General features: G+C 55.4%; 1 protein-coding gene across 1 annotated transcript in view; it reads right to left on the bottom strand.

Annotated features, from left to right (window-relative positions):
- The window catches only part of CASZ1 (castor zinc finger 1), a 122,001-nt gene extending 109,663 nt beyond the window's left edge, over positions 1-12,338 (bottom strand). Inside the window, exon 1 of the mRNA XM_034955196.3 lies at positions 12,191-12,338. The gene's annotated coding sequence lies outside the window, so the exon portion shown is untranslated. The remainder of the gene's footprint in view (positions 1-12,190) is intronic.
- Positions 12,339-16,564: the final 4,226 nt, after the last annotated feature.

Here is a 16,564-nt window from a genome sequence, read left to right as displayed (position 1 = left end):
CCACGTCTATAAAACAGTGGGTCTGAACTGCAACTCGGGTCAGCCTGGTTCCAGAGCCCATATCTCTCCATGGTACCTCTTTCTCGCAGTCAGCTCCCCGACCTGACCACTAGTTCCAGGCAGGGGCAGGCCTGGTTGCCCCTTCACCACTGCTTGCTCCTGGTCTGGGGTCTCTGACCACTGGTTTTATGCCTGTAGAGTCACCTGAACTGTAATGTAGGTGACAATCATAAACTCCACAGTGTCTCCAATTCCCAGCCACCCACCATGCCCTGCCATGATGGCCAAGGCCCACGTGGCCAGAGCAAGCATGGAGGTCTTCTCGGCAGAAGCAGCAGATGTGAATCAGACCTCCTGAGGCAGCCCTAACATCGCCACGTCAGTCTGGTGAGGCCTCCCTGCCAGGTCCCCCAACTCGCTTCTGTCTTTGGGGGTCAGGTTGCAGGCATCAGGATGAGACGTGGGATTCCTCTTTGATGAGGAGCCCTGCGGCTGCTGCATCCCAGCTTCCTTCCCAGCTTGGGAATGGGTTGGGAGAAGCAGTCCGGGGCCCTGCACAGACAGCAGGAGCCCTGCTAATTAATGAGCTCTCCGTCTTCCCTGAGTGCTCATAGACACAGCCAGATGGTCTCCACGACATGCCCTCCACCCTGTCCCCTCCTTGCAACCACATGGCGGCTTCACATTCCACCCTCCCTCCATCTTTCCCCCCTATTTTTTTTTTTTTTTGAGACACAGTCTCACTCTGTCGCCCAGGCTGGAGTGCAGTGGTGCAACCTCAGCTCACTGCAGCCTCCACTTCCCTGGTTCAAGCAATTCTCCTGCCTCAGCCTCCTGAGTAGCTAGGACTACAGGCGTGTGCCACCATGCACAGCTAATTTTTTGTGTTTTTAGTAGAGATGGGGTTTCACCATGTTGGCCAGGATGGTCTCGATCTCCTGATCTTGTGATCCACCCGCCTCGGCCTCCCAAAGTGCTGGGATTACAGGTGTGAGCCACCACGCCCGGCCTATCTTTCCTTTTATGCTGCAAACTCCAAGACAGCCCCATTTCCCCCTTCAGCCAGGCGTGGCCCAGACAGCCCCGAATGGACCAGGCGAATACGGAGACTCTTGTAGCAGGAGGTTCTAAGCGGGGCCTCTTAATCTAGACAAAGTTCCAGTTTCTCTTCTTACTTTCAGCCAATTCGGCTGGGGAGCTGGGGTTGCGAGAGGACCCAGGGCTGAGCGTGCCCCTATTTCTTAGAAGTGTTAAAAGATGACCCTACATCTAACAAATATTAATACTGACTTATAACCCCCAACAACCAAGGCCTGGCTGCTCCCTGCTCCCCAGAAGGGCACCGAGTAGAAGTTGCTCCAATCGGAAGCACAGGCTCACACGGGTCTCCGGAGCATCACAGACACCCCTGCTGGCTCTCTGTTGGCACCTCTGGGTCCTAGGTGGAGTGGTGGCTTGCAAGGTATATAACTGTGCCCTCTGGACAGCCGGCCTGTGTGCAGGCAGCTTGCCTAGACAGGGGCATTGCATGACGAACTGGCGGGGGCCCGGGGGCAGGGAGAGTCAGGCCAGAGCCACGGCTCTGAGAAACCCTGGCACACGTGTGGCCCAGGAGCCAGGGATGGGCTCTTCTGCAATGAGTTCTGTTTCAGGGCCGACTGCACAATGACAGCAGCCCGGGGGTTGTGTGACATGAGGCCTGGCTAGTGACGCTGCTTTGCTTCGATTTTCTTTTCTTTTCTTCTTCTACTTTTTAAGAGACAGGGTCTTGCTCTGCTGCCAAGGCTGGGGTGCAGTGGTGCGATCACAGCTCACTACAGCCTCAACCTCCTGGGCTCCAGTGATCCTCCCACCTCAGCCTCCCCTCCCAAATAGGTAGGACTACAGGTGCGTGCGCCACCACACCTGGCTAATTTTTATTTTTTAATTTTTTTTTTAAGAGATGGGAGTCTTGAACCCCTGGCGTCAAGCGATTCTCGCCTCAGCCTTCCAAAATGCTGGGATTACAGGCGTGAGCCACCGTGCCCAGCCCTGCTTCACTTCTCTGGGCATCAGTTTGCGCACTTATAGAAGGAGGCTGAGGCCGGGCGAGGTGGCTCACACCTGTAATCCTAGCACTTTGGGAGGCTGACACAGGCGGATCACATGAGGTCAGGAGTTAGAGACCAGCCTGGCCAACATGGTGAAACCCCATCTCTACTAAAAATACAAAAATTAGCTAGGCATGGTGGCGCGACCTGTAATCTCAGCTACTCAGGAGGCTGAAGCAGGAGAATAGCTTGAACCCGGAAGGCAGAGGTTGCAGTGAGCCAAGATGGTGCCACTGCACTCCAGCCTGGGTGACAGAGCAAGACTCTGTCTCAAAATATATATATATATATATATATATATATATATATATATATATATAAAATAAAAAATAAAAGGAGGCTGAGCTGGACGCTCCTGGCGTCACTGGAGGGTTTGAGAGCTGCTGCGTGTGGAGTGATCGCCAAGACACCAGTGAGCACATGGTGAGCACCCTGTGCATGCTGGCTGCGATTGTAACTGTCATTGCTATTATTATTATTAATTATTATTATTATTATTGTGACTCTTTGAGTCTGTAAACCTTGTTTCAGATGCGGCTAAAAGGGAATAGGAAAGATCTGAGCTTACAACCTAGAAAAGCCACATTTCCTAAATTATTAATCCCCAGAATCAAAACCAGTGAGGACAGGGTGACAAGGATCTGATTAGAGGCCCTGAGGGGGTCTGGCCAGGTTTTGTGAGCTCAAGTGACCCAGACCTGCCTGGCATAGAATCCAAGACACACTGACCTCAGAGTAGCCGACAGAGGGCAGAGAAGCCGACAGGGGCCAGAAGCCGACTTCTGGCCCCATCTTCAGGGGGATGATCTTTAGGGTGAGGCATATTTATTTAGGGCAGCAAGGGTTAACACCAGGGCTGGGAGAGGCCAGGCAGCACGGAGCACTCCCTGTTTATTAATAAGCTATTTATCACCAGCTTTGCTTTTAATGCCATTTGGGCTTAATGTTGTTAATGAAATATAAATACCCACGCTAATGATGTTGGTCAGAGGCAACACGGGCAGCAGCCGGCTCGAGAAACGGGGCCAAACCACCGGGCAGGCTGGGGAAGAGGCTGAGAGCTCGGGAAGCGGAAGAGGTTCCCACTCGTGCGGCACCCCTGGCCCCCTTCTGCTCACACCACAAGATGCCCTGGCTGGCTGTGCCGGGAAAGGCTGGGAGGAGGGCAGCCCAGGGGGCCAGGGCAGAGGAGGCCTCCCAGGGCACAGGATGCTGTTAACTCCTAGAGAACAGAGCCAGAGCAAAGAGCTCCCACCTTGGGGCACTGCCCGCCTGGCATCAAGCCCCTTGGCTGCAGGAGGCTGGACCTCCACCAGCTGGCAGCCCTAAGCTCTCTGTCCACAGGAACGGATCTAGGATGTGAGGGGTCACCAGAGGGAGCAGTAAGGACCCCATCAAGCTTTCCACTCCAGACTGGCCCTCCCCTCCCTGCCCCGCAGTGACAGCCCAGGCAGGCCAGCACCCTGCAGGGCACACCCTCCCCAAGGAGCTAGCACGGGCTGCCCACTTGGGGTTGGCATGGAGAGGGCAGCAGATGGGGATTCTTGCTCAGTGCCCAAAGGTCCTGGAACACAGAGGTGGCCCTGCATAGCGGGCTGTCATCCCTGACCTTGTGCCTGGCCTGGTCCAGCCCCTCCTACACAGTGGGCCATCCCTGCCCACCTCTCCCTGGGCTCAGAACAGATGCCCTTAGTGGATGGCCATCCTTCCAAATCACCCCAGAAACTTCAGGTGGCCTCCTCTGGAGAGGCCCCCAGACTATTCCTAGATAGCAGCCTCACCAGGGAAGGCGGTCCTGGGGAATTGCTCCCCAGCCTGGTGGCCACAGATGTCCCTGTGGGGACTTAGACTCGATTCACCCAAGGGCCACCTGGGCCCAAATACAGGTTGGGAGACTCCAGCAAGTGGCTGACGTTTGCCTCCATCCTCCTCTCCCTGTACTGTGGGAGTGGAGGTCATCGTGACCCCAGCCCTGCCTTGCTTGCAAAGTCCCCAGGCAGCCCAGGGAGTGCTGGCTCTTCCAGAAGGAGGTCCCAGCTGCCCTGGAGAGGGAGCCCCCCTAGCTGCCAGCCCTCCCTGCTTAGGGCTGCCAGAGAAAATACAGGATGCCCAGTGAAATGTGAATTTCTAATAAACAATGAATATGGCCAGGTGCCGTGGCTCATGCCTGTAATTCCAGCACTTTGGGAGGCCGAGGTGGGTGGATCACCTGAGGTCAGGAGTTCGAGACCAGCCTGGCCAACATGGTGAAACCCCGACTCTACCAAAAATACAAAAAATTAGCTGGGTGTGGTGGCGGGTACCCGTAATCCCAGCTACTGGGGAGGCTGAGGCAAGAGACTCACTTGAACCCGAGAGGCGGAGGTTGCAGCGAGCCGAGATTGTGCCATTGCACTCCAGCCTGGGCAGCAAGACCAAAACTCCATCTCAAAAAACAAAACAAAACAAAACAAAACAAAAAACAATGAATACTATTTTCATATAAGTATGTCCCAAACATTGCATGGAATATACTTATACTAAAAAGTCCGTGCTATTTGTGTGAAATTTAAATGTACTAGGTATCCTGTATTTTTATTTGCTAACTCTGGCAGCCCCGTCCTGATGACTCAGCAGGTAGCCCCCGGCAGGGGGGTACAGTTCCTAGGGGGTGAGCAGGACAGAAGAGGCAGTGAGGGGGAGTGGAGGTCCCCGTCCGTCTCAGGACAGCAGATTCTTTTCAAGAGGCTCTTCTCATCACTTTCTGCCCTGCCCAGCCTCCTCCCTCACCCGTCACTGCTGCACTGTCCAATACCACAGCTCACCTGCGGGGGTCCCCTCTCACTGCACCCCGCAAAGTCACCTCCATGTCCCCAAGGAGCACAGGGCTCATTTGCTGGGGCTTGGTGAGGCTCAGCTCAACGGCTAATCCCCTGGGTGGCTCCTGTCAGATTATTAATGAGCTAAAGCGGATCGGTCCTGGAACAACATGCGCTCGGACTTCAGATAAAGCAGGCCAGGGAGGCGGGTGGGGGCTGCTTAAAGTGACAAGACCCTGTTTCTGAGCGGCTCCCCAGAAGGACCGGGGAAAGGAGGCCCAGGCTAGAGCAGGGCAAGTTCCAGACAGACCCCTCTGAGCCCTCTCTGCCCGCTCCCAGTTGAAACATCGAGAGAGTGCATTCAAGAAGGGCGATCCGGGCACATATGCGACCTGTGAGAGGCGGAGTCGGTGACAGGTGGGTCTTGTTTTTTAATAAAGAGCTTGTTCCTAATCAGATCATGGCACTCAGAACTCTTCAAAAAGCTTCTTATTTCACTCTGGGTAAAAGCCAGAGTTCTCACAATGGCCTGCAAGGCCTACGGGATCTGAGGGCCCCCCACCCTGACCCCCTCGACCTCAGATGGCATCTGCCCCTCACTCTGCTCTAGCCACACTGGTCTCCTTGCTTCTCCAACACGCCTCTGGGATCTCACACCTGCTATGAATGCTCTTCCTACAGATATCGATTAGGTTGGCTCACTCCCTCACTTCCTTTCTGTCTTCACCCAAATGTCACCATCGCAGTGACCCCTTCCCTGGGAGCCACATCTAAAATGACAAACCATCCATCCACCTGCCTCTCACTCCCTATTCTAGTCTGCAAAGAGGCTCTTGTTCTCTCCTTCCCACGCATCGCCATCCAGCACATCTTTTATTCCTTTTTCTCCTGTATCATTTGGCTCCCTCCATCCGAATGTAAACCTCATGAGGGCAGGACGTTGGCCTCTTCTTCATTTCGAGCACCTACAATGACTACCCGCAGTGTCGCTGAATGGAAATGGAAAATGAATAGCCAGAGGTGACAGGTCAGGACTTGGACCACCACCTCTTCCGGCTCTGAACCCCTGAGGCTGAGCCCTGGCCCAACCCAGTGGGCTCCTCAAGCATCCAGTTCCTCTCCCCTGACCCTACTGGACCCCATGCTTCCTCAGTCCTACCCCCTAAACCAGGTGCTCCTCACACCCTCGTCCTAAGCATTTTCACTAGGATGCATTTCCAGGGTCTTTGGAGGGGTGCCCGAGGGGACCCATCTCTGTGTCACCAGACCCCCTCCCCGCAGCTGGGACCGATCCTCTCTCTGCCTGGAGAGCAGCACGGCGTGGGACTCACAGCTGCTGCCCGGGCCCAGCTCAGCTGCTGGCAAACTCCTGGGCTCGGATTGTTTTGACTTGAGTCGGTGAAGCTGAAATATTGAGTCACAACGGCCCTAAACTTCATTACCAGCTCTTAACACAGATTACTAAGGGAAAAAAAAAGTTGCTTTTAATTGCTTTTCCCGATTAGCATTTCTGGAGAAGAAACTAGTGTTTAATTACACCTTTCCTCCTCTTACCCCGTTGGCCATGGGGGTCCCAACCCAGCTACCATAGCAAGGCCCAGGCTCAGAAAAGCCCCTGCTTCGGAGGAAAGCCAAGGAGCCAGACCAGAGAGAAAACTCAGGTGGTGAGTGGAAGGGGAGCGACCCCCAGGCCTGAAGGGCAGAGAGCAAGCGGCAGTGGTGTGGGTGGGAACGTGGCAGCATCCAGAGGTCCCGCGGAAGGTGGGCAGCAAAGGGATCACTGGCCGCCTCATGCCTCAGGGTGGTGGCTCTGGGCCTAAGGGCCTTCACCTGGACCAGGCTTATCCCTGGGTAGATTCCAGAACAAAAGCACATGGGGGAACCTGGCAGGAGACCGGAGAGGAGGAGCTTGAAGGTCTACACAAGGAGATGATGCAGTCAGGACTCCGGGACTCCTCCATGTGTGAGACCTGACGTCGCCTCTCCAATGCCAGCCTCTCTCACTGTGGGCACTCAGGGACAGAGGCAGGGCAGAGGCGCTTCTCTCTTCGTCCACCACACCGCGTCAACCCTCCCAAATCCACGGGTTGTCCCATCCTTTGGAGCAACTGCGTCACCCGCCGAGAAGTCCCCCGAGTAGCTCCAGACAGGGCAGGTGCCCCCAGCCCTTCCCAATCCCTCTTCCCTGGGGCCCCTGCATGGCGAGATGCGGGGGTTTCCTGCATCTGCTCCGAAGGCAGGGGGTGTGGGGAGAACGGAGGAAGGAGGCCCAGGCTGGGGTTCGGCACCACCAGGTGGAACACTTGCCCAGATGAGAAATCAGGAAGATCAATAACTCTTCCCAGACCAACTCCCAGCCACATCTCTGCCCAGCCCAAGGCAACCTTGGGGTCTACCCATCCTCTGGAGCACCACATCACGGTGGGAGGTGGGGAACCCTCCTGCTCCCACCCCTCTGCACCCCCCACCCCAGCTGCAGGCCGTGGAGCTGCCAGCCTCACATCAGATCAAAGCCCTGGAGGATGGCATGAGAACTGTCCAGTCCAGTTAGGAGTGAAGGTCACGGATCTAGTGCAGACCATAGAGGCAGAAAGCAGAAAAACCTCCCACGCGTGCACAGATGCACACGCCTCCCACCCAGACACACCCTCCCCCAGGGCCGGCCCAGTGTTCTGAGGCCTGACAGACACGCCCAGGAAGACTGGCTGACACGCCCCTCGGAGCCAGGCAGAGGCACCAGCTGTAGGCCTGGGAGAGCCCCACCACTCCCGCAAGCCGCTGCCAGCCTGCACTTCTGCTCTCTCCCGTTGCTGCCTCTGGAGGTCAGGCCTCCAGAGCCTCCTTACAGGGCCAGGCTGCTGTGCCACACATTGCTTCCCACTTGGGACATCCCCGATGCACCCCCCACCCTCGCCCCCGCAAGACATCACCGGCCCTCCCTTCCTGTCACCTCCATGGAGGTCAGGTCTCCAGAGTGTTCCTGGAAGGCTGGGCTGGCCCATATGGCTGGGAATACGTTGCCAGCAAGGGCAAGTGCTCACGCGAGCCCGGCAGCCGGCTGTGACAGCTTCACGCTCGCCAACCAGGCCTCTGGCTTGCTCCAGGGCTACAGGGCAGTGCCCAGGGCGGCATGGGGCCTGTCCAGGGGCGCTGGGGATCACTGCTATCACAGCATCGATGCTGGGACTGCCTGCCCCAACCTGGCCCTCACAGATGGTGTCAGGACCCAGGAGAGTGGAGCCTCATGTCAGAGGCACTGGGAAAAGGGAGACTGGCCTTCAGGCGAGCGGGGTACTGGGGCAATTCACACCTTTGTGTGTGGCGACACTGTTAGGATCCCTGCCGATGAGCAGATGAGCAGCGGCTGGAGGCTGAGCTGACCCCATGGAAATATGGGGGCCTCAGACAAACCCATCTGCCAGCCCTCACAGCTCACCAACGACGCTCTATATGACCCGGCACGTGGAAAAAGGTGTGCAGAAGCTCAGCCCTTGAGCGCACAGATCACATTCAAAGCCACAGTAAGAGAAACTCAGCCAACTTTTAGACCCAATCTCAGACCCAGCACAGAACCCAGGGAGCAAACACACAAAGCTGGCTTCAGTGCAGAGCCAGGGCTGAAAGGATAGTGTGTGTCCTGGCCTGCTCCCAGGCTCACTCCTGAAAACGGTGTCAGAGAGAAGCAGTTCCCTCCACAAGGAGCCCAACCCATTCAAACGAGCCTTTCTCAGCACCCAGCATGGTTCCAAGATGGCACTTCTCCCCTAATGCATGAGACGTTAACCCTCTCAAAGCCATGGGTCTTTCTTGGTACTGCTGTGTTCTTCAGGGGGCAGGAGAGAGAGGAGAAGACACAGAGCCACAAATCCGCGGGCACAGAATGCTTGAGTCATCCTGGGGCCCTCTCTTTTCCTTGCCCCGTTGAATCCATCATTGAGTCCTGCTAACTCTTCCTCTATACACATACAGGCTCTGACCCCTTCCCCGCCTGTCCACCTCCTCCTCACCCAGCCACCATCCTCTCACACCATCAGCTGCAGCAGCTGCCCCTCTGGCCTCCCAATTTCTTCCCTTGGCAGCCCCAACTACCTTTTTAAAACAAACATTGGCTGGGTACAGTGGCTCATGCCTGTAATCCCAGCACCTTGGGGGGCTGAGGTGGGTGGATCACTTGAGGTTAGGAGTTTGAGACCAGCCTGGCCAACATGGTGAAACCCCGTCTCTACTAAAAACACAAAAATTAGCCAGGCATGGTGGCGCTTGCCTATAATCCCAGCCACTCGAGAGGCTGAGGCAGGAGAATCACCTGAACCCGGGAGGTGGAGGTTGCAGTGAGCCAAGATTGCACTGCTGCATTCCAGCCTGGGTGACAGAGTGAGACTCCATCTCAAACAAAAAACAAAAAACAGAAAACCATCACATCACTTTACCTCTGGCTCAAAACCCTCCAGCGGCTTCCTATCACCTAAGCATAAAATCCCAACTTCTCCCCAGGCACACAAAGCCCTGCACCTCCTGACACCCACCTCATCCACGTCCCCATCCACGTCCTGGCCACTCTGCCTTTCTTTCCAGTCACTGGATGCACTGAGGGCATCCTACCTTAGGGCCATTAGGCTAGCTGTTCTTTCTTTCTAGAATATTCTCCAGCCTGCTCTTCACTGATCTGTCCACTTCCTGTCCTTCAATCTCAGCTAAATGTCACCACGTCCTTGAGAAACCTCCTCTGAGCAGCCTGCCAGGAGTGCCAAGCAGTCACTTCCCACCACCACCTCCTACTTCCATTCTCTGCTGGCGTCTTCCTTTTTTGTTTTTGTGGGTTTGTTTCACGCTGCCTCGCCTACCAGACTCCATGAGAACAGGGGCGGTCTTGTCCACTCTGTTTGCTGGTGAGTGACTGACAGACGCCAGACCCTCTTCTCTCTCTCTCTCTTTTTTTTTTTTTTTTTTTGAGACAGAGTCTTGCTCTGTCGCCCAGACTGGAGTGCAGTGGCGCGATCTTGGCTCACTGCAACCTCCGCCTCCCGGGTTCAAGTGATTCTCCTGCCTTAGCCTCCCAAGTAGCTGGGATTACAGGCATGCACCACTATACACGGCTAATTTTTGTATTTTTAGTAGAGATGGGGTTTTGCCATGTTGGCCAGGCTGGTCTTAAACTCCTGACCTCAAGTGATCTGTCTGCCTCAGCCTCCCAAAGTGCTGGGATTACAGGCTTGAGCCACCGCACCTGGCCCCAGACCCTCTGTACTGCTGGATAAATTCAACCAGCTCTTCTGCAGAGGAGCCAGAGGTGGGGGGAATCTGAGCCAGACAGGGTCAGGCCTGCAGACCAGACCTACTCACAGGCTTGCCCCCTGGTCCACATTGGTGAGGCAGGACAGCTCTGAGACCACGGGCCACCCCTGCCACAGAGGACCCCCGCCTGCAGTCCAGCCTGGTCACTGGAAAGGGCTAAGCGAGGAGGGACTTGGCCATGATATTCTCACTCGGAGCCCGTGGAGTTCCCAAGCTTCATTATCAAGTCCAAGACAGCCGATGCTAGGATGCAGGTGTCCCATCGGACCTGTGGATCCCATACCCCACACCAGGTACAAATCCCCGCTTGCATGACCCCTGGGAGTCAACAGCGAATGGAAACTTCAGAAAGGGAAAAACGAATAGGCGTGTTTTGCCCAGGCAAAGAAGAAAACAAAAAACCCGTCACTGAGAACAGAGCAGGCAAACATTACCCTCTCAGAGGGGAGGGGGCTCTGCAGGCACTCACAGCCTCTTCATGGGCAGGGCACAGGGCAGGGCTGGGCAAGACCACCCTGAGGCTTGCATATATTTGAGCCTGCATCCCAGGATTCATGATCATCAGAGGAAGCAGAGTCTGTTAAGAATAGCCCGGGAAGGTGGCAGAGGTGCAGGTGCTAACGCCAAGCCCAGAAGACTTCAGCGCCACGAAACTCCCCCCACGGCCTTTTCCAGGTGACAGTCTAAACAGCCCCAGTGCTATCCAGGGGACAACGGCAGCACATCCTAAGTACGACAGACCAACTTCAGGAGCATGATCACCTTCTGCACACCAGGAAGAAGAGTCGCAGCCACACAGTTGCCCCACCACAGCGACCAAAGGCCACATTTGCATCTGATTTGCAAATCTCTGGGCTGTATCCAGAGCTAGTTCCCTGAGGAGGCATGGCCTGGATTCAGGCAGGTCTGCAGCTTCGGGGACCTACCAAACCCCAGTGCGCACCAAGGCTCCCGTCTCTGCAAGCGCTTCCTCCCTGCAAGTTCGAAGTCCAGGGCTGCTGAGCCCAGCCCCAGAGGGAGGGGCAGGACACACCTGCCCAGAGTGACCATGGGGAGGAAGAGCGCAGGCAGGTGAGCCAGGGACACCGGCTCCAGGCTGGCACACATAGGAAGAGCAGCCCCCGGCCCTGCCCTCCCCAGACATCCTCTAGGCCCTCAGCCTCTGCTTCCACCCCTAGACCTTGCCCGTGAACTTTGCAAACACCCAATCCCTCTGGACTGGTTTCCTTGGGATCTCAAGAAAGTACTGAATAATGACCAGCATGCAATGAGTCACCCAATGTGTGTCAACCCCTCACCCCAAGAACTGCCACGTTTGATACCTGCAGGTAAATATCTGACAGTACCAGCTCCACAGACTACCCCTCCCTGGCATGAGTGACCTGCCTTACGCAAAGGGCTATTTCCAAGCCTGGGTCAAAAGGCACCTACAGCTTCTCCTCTATGAAGGGTCCTATTTGGGCCGGAGGACCACTGAAGAGAGCTTGATAAATCATCCCCAGGCCAGCTCCTACCACATATGAGCTTATAGCAGAGCAGCCTCTGGAGATGGAGAAAGGCTGGAACTACTGTCCAGCCCTTCTAAGACGAAGTTCCAACCTAATGCTTAGATCTGGGAGTGGCATCTGATGGAGAATGGTCCTTGGCCACAAAGCCTGGGCTGCATTGTTCAATGTCATACCATAGAAACACTGGGAAGATCCTTAAAAGGCCAGTTATGCTAACCTCTTCATTTCACGGGTGGGGAAACCGAGATCCAGAGAGTAAGTAGTGAGTCGGTGACAAGGCCAAGGCCCAAATGCAGGTGCCCTGCTCCCAGGCCAGAGCTTTCTTCTCCATCCAACACTTTTTTCATTTTCACTGATGGTGCTTAAGCTACCACCCTCAGGATCAGAACCCACTGGGAAAGGTGAGTCTAGGCCCTACATCGTCCGTACCCTAAGGAGCAACCCCCAAACTGGCCACCCCACACTTCCTAGTGGCATCTTGGGAACCGGAAGCATCTACCTTTGCATCCCAAGAGGCCAGGGTCCGAAGTCCATTCCAACACGTGCTGCTGGGGAGTTGCAGGAGCCCCTTGTAAAGGAGGGGTCGATGGCCGTGGCAGCTGAGAGGGCAGGTGGGATGGAGGAGTCTTTGCCTTCAGTCAGCAAGGTCTGTTTGCCTGCCAAAATGAGACAGGAAAACAGAAAAGATGAGGCTACAACCGACACCCACAAACCCACCCCACACTGGAGGACAAGGGAGGGTAAGGTTCCCACACCTTGTGTGATAACCAGCCAGCCAGGTAAGAGATTCTCGTTCCTGCCAGCCAATCAGCAGATGGCATTGCCACGGCGCATACCATGCCTGACTCTGCAACCAACGCACCCTTCGCACAATTATTAGCCAATGGCTACGCAGTTGTTGTACCTAATAAAAGAAGCAAACAGGTAGAAACAATACTAGGCCAATCAGGTGCCTCCCCAGGTAACACAGAAGGATCACACCCAAGGCTGGGCACCCAGGGTGAAAGGTCAGGCCTGAAAATGGATCAAGCCAATACTGGAAACAGATCAAACCCATGCAACCAAACCAACCCTGGGCTCCCCAACGCCTGCTCCCTCCAGACTTTCCCTGCGCCAGCTCCCAGCTGCTCCCCTGACCCCTGGGTGGCCTTCTGGGAGCCTCTATAAAAGGAATCAACAGGTGTCTCTGCAGCGACCCAGGATAGTGAATTTAATTTCTTCTGGCTTTCCTTCCCCACTTCCATTCTGGTACTGTGGGACTCAATTTCATAAAAAGAAAAGAGGGTGTGGGCCCTTGCCCTGAAAGGGGGCTGCTGAGATTCAGTTGCGATAGGTGTTGGGACAAAAAAAAATTAGCCAAAGAAAGTTGGTGCCCTGCTACCAGCAACCTTTGTGTCAATTTAAACAAATATTGTGGTGTTTCCATGGTGATTCCTGTTTTGAATATCCACTACACTCACTTTTTAAAGGGCTTTTCCTGTTTGCGTTTCAACTTCAAACCTGTAAATATTTTCAGCATTTTTAGAAAAAAGGAGCTCATGCGCGTGCAAACACAAACACACAACCCGATCTCGGCGTACGACCTCCCAGCCCTGGAAGCCCGGCCTCGTGGATGTGAGAATGGGGTGCTGAGAACCCAGAGGGGGTGCTCGGTCTGCTCTCCTGCCCACCCTGCCTGCGGAGCTGGCATCAGGAAGATTGCCACTGAAATCCCGGCCCTTTCCTTCCCCCTTTGCGGGAAGATTGCAGCAGCCACAGCAGCTCTGCGTTCCTGAAGCGTGTGAGCGGGCTGGGCCCTGCCTCCTTAGTGTGGCATGGTGTGGGCAGCTGCCCTGCAGGTTCTCCAACTTGGCCCGGCCCTCGGAGTCCCCGGAGGCCTTGCAGGAGTGCACGAACCCCTCCCCTCCTGCCTCCCAAGGTTGGACCTGAGTGCGAGGGGGAGTTGGCTCTTCGAAGGTGAGAGCTTCAGCATCAGCTCTGCCCTACCTCGGCTGGGGCAATGCCACCGAGACCAGCTCCCTGGGGGAGGCCATCAGGGGTGGACAGCATCCACTGTCCAAGGCTTGGATCAGCCCAGCTCCCTTCCCACCCCTCGGCGCCACACAGGGTTAACAGCGGGTTTCCTGGTTTCCATGGATTCCTGCCAGGCCCCTAATGTGAGTTTCGTGTGATTTGGGGGAAGTGGATTTCCTTTGTTTTCCAGTTTGGGAATATTTTTTTCTTTAAAAAAGAGGAAAAAACACTTTAATGGAAACTTCAGGGCCACTGGGAGACTCACTCCTCTGGGCTCTGAAACTCCCCTGCCTGTTAGTCCAGAATCCCCCAAAGCCCTGGGCAGCCCGTCCACCCACAAAACTCCCCTGGGCTAGAAGAAGGCATGCCTTGGACCACCTACACTCCTACTCCAAGAACCTCCATCTGCTGGGGGTCTCCACTCCAATATCCCATTAGAACGACCCCACCTAAAAGCCAGCATCTTACACAGGAGGCTGACACGCCCCTCTTCCAGCTTTGTAAAACGGACATGTACATTCCCCAGAAAAAAGGTCAAGGGAAACACATCTACCTCCCCAACTCCAGGCAAGGCGCTGGCAAGACCAGGGGCTGACCACAGGCCAACGGTGAACACTCTCGATGTTTCATGTCCTTGGCTCACAGGAGATTCCAGCTACGGAAGGAAAGGGGGTTCCAGGCCCTGGTGGGACCCTCGTTGGGCTTCTTCCAGCGGAAAGTGGGGCCTGCCCAGGGCAGAGGATGCTTTTCAGCTTTGGCAGCAAGAACAACTGAATAAAGGGTGTGGCCAGGCCTCCTCCTCCTTTTCCCCCACGGTCTTCCCCATTCCTGCCATCCTCCAAGCCTGCCAGGGCGTGGCCTTGCTCCAGGATTGTCCCCAACCAAGTGGCCTGACCCACTTACCAAACCAGGGCACAGGCCGCGGGGCCTTCCATAAACTGAGGCTTTCCCACAGCCCAGGCCCCGGGGGCCATGGATCCCGGTCAGAAAGTGCAGAGCGCAGAGGCCGGGTCTCTGTGACCAGCGGCTCCGTGGTGAAGAAGTGAGAAGCTGAGTGAGCGTGCTTACAGAAATCACAACGGGCTGAGAACCAGGAGACGTGGGTCCGAGTCCCAGTTCTGTCCCCGAAACCTCCACGGGCCCTTAGACAAGCCTGCTCATCTCCCTAGGTTCCGTCCCCTCACCAGCCAGATGGAGACGATGCCTAAGACTTCCCTCCTACCTTGCAGGCTGCGGGGAGGATGGACAAGAGGCGTGAAAGGGTGTTAACAAGCACTCTAGAAATGCCCAGAATCACCACCACCCTCTTCTTCCAAGCCTCTTCAAGGTAGCCTTCTGAAACCTACCCCGGGTGGCCCCACGCACCCCTGACTCTGCTCCTCCTATATCCTCCACCACAGCATTTACATCCATACTGGACTAAAGTAATTTGTTCACAAGTCTGTCTCCACCATTGGACTTTTAACTCCTCAAGGGCAGAGAGCGGGTCCTAATGATCTGCGCGTCTCCAGCATTTGGCACAACAGCTGGGCCACCGTGGGCAGCGAAGGTGTCGGTGGAACTGAACTAGTCCCTGACTTCATGTCAGAGTCAGATGAGCCCCGTGCAGCTTGGCCCCTCTTCTCCAACAGAACGCTCCATTCGCTGTTTTCTGTTTTCTTTTTTGAGATGGAGTCTCGCTCTGTCACCCAGGCTGGAGTGCAGTGGCGCGATCTCGGCTCACTGTAATCTCTGCCTCCCGAGTTCAAGCGATTCTCCTGCCTCAGCCTCCCGAGTAGCTGGGACTATAGGCAAGTGCCACCACGCCTGGCTAATTTTTGTATTTTTAGTAGAGACGGTGTTTTACCAGATTAGCCAGACTGGTCTCGAACTCCTGACCTCAGGTGATCAGCCTGCCTTGGCCTTCCAAAGTGCTGGGATTACAGGTGTGAACCACCGCACCCAGCCCTGTTGGCTCTTTTTTGTGCCCATTCTGTTTAGCTCTTCCCAAGCCTCAATCTGTGCCTTGGTCTCTCCTGCTCCTCCATTAGCCCTGTGAATTAACAGCTCTCAGGTTCAAGGGAGCCCCTTAGTTACTTGATCCCCTCCAACCAATTCCAATAAGAATTGGACCATATGCCTACTATGTGCCAGGTGGCAGGCTGGGCGTAAGGGCACACTGATAAGTGGCCTCTGCCCCCTGCCAATAGGCCAAAGTGAGAACTCTAGGTATGAACCAGTCAGATGCCTTCTATCTGCCAAGCACTGTGCCAAGTGCCCTACGCACATGATCTAGCCAAATCTTTACAACACAAAGGCAGAAATGGTTATGGTCCCCATGGGTAGATTAGGGAGGGCGGGCATGGAGACACGAAGTGACTTGCCAAGGATCATACCATGTACAGGTGCCAAAGCCAGGCCTGGGCTCACAGGCTCCAAGGCCTAACTCACTTAAAAGGTCATCCTGCTCCCCTCCCTGTGATCTCTGCAGCCACCCACAACTGATGCTGTTGTCCCTCCAGAATCTCAGTTGTCCTGGCCTCAAAACAGTTCTGGACCAAGTCCCCCAGAGCCACCAGGCAGCGCTCACACGTCACAATGAAAGGCTCAGGTGCTTCTGGCCGGGCTGAAAAGGGGGGAAAGCGAGGCCCGTGGTAATACCCGGCGAGCAGGATGAACCCCTGAACACATCTTCCAAATGGGGTCTGGACTGTGGTCATGCCCATTGCAACCTGTCATCTGACAGGATGGGGACAAGGAAGCCACCTCCATGCTAAGTCAGGAGGTCCTGTTGGGACAGGACAACTTCCATTTCTTCTCTCCAGATAAGGTGAAAGCAAAAGGGCTTTATCTTTGGGGGCATGGAGCAGGGATTTCTGCT

The sequence above is a fragment of the Pan paniscus genome, chromosome 1, assembly GCF_029289425.2.
Source record: "Pan paniscus chromosome 1, NHGRI_mPanPan1-v2.0_pri, whole genome shotgun sequence".
In the NCBI taxonomy this organism is placed as follows: Eukaryota; Metazoa; Chordata; class Mammalia; order Primates; family Hominidae; genus Pan; species Pan paniscus.
This window is presented reverse-complemented; position numbering and strand designations above follow the sequence as displayed.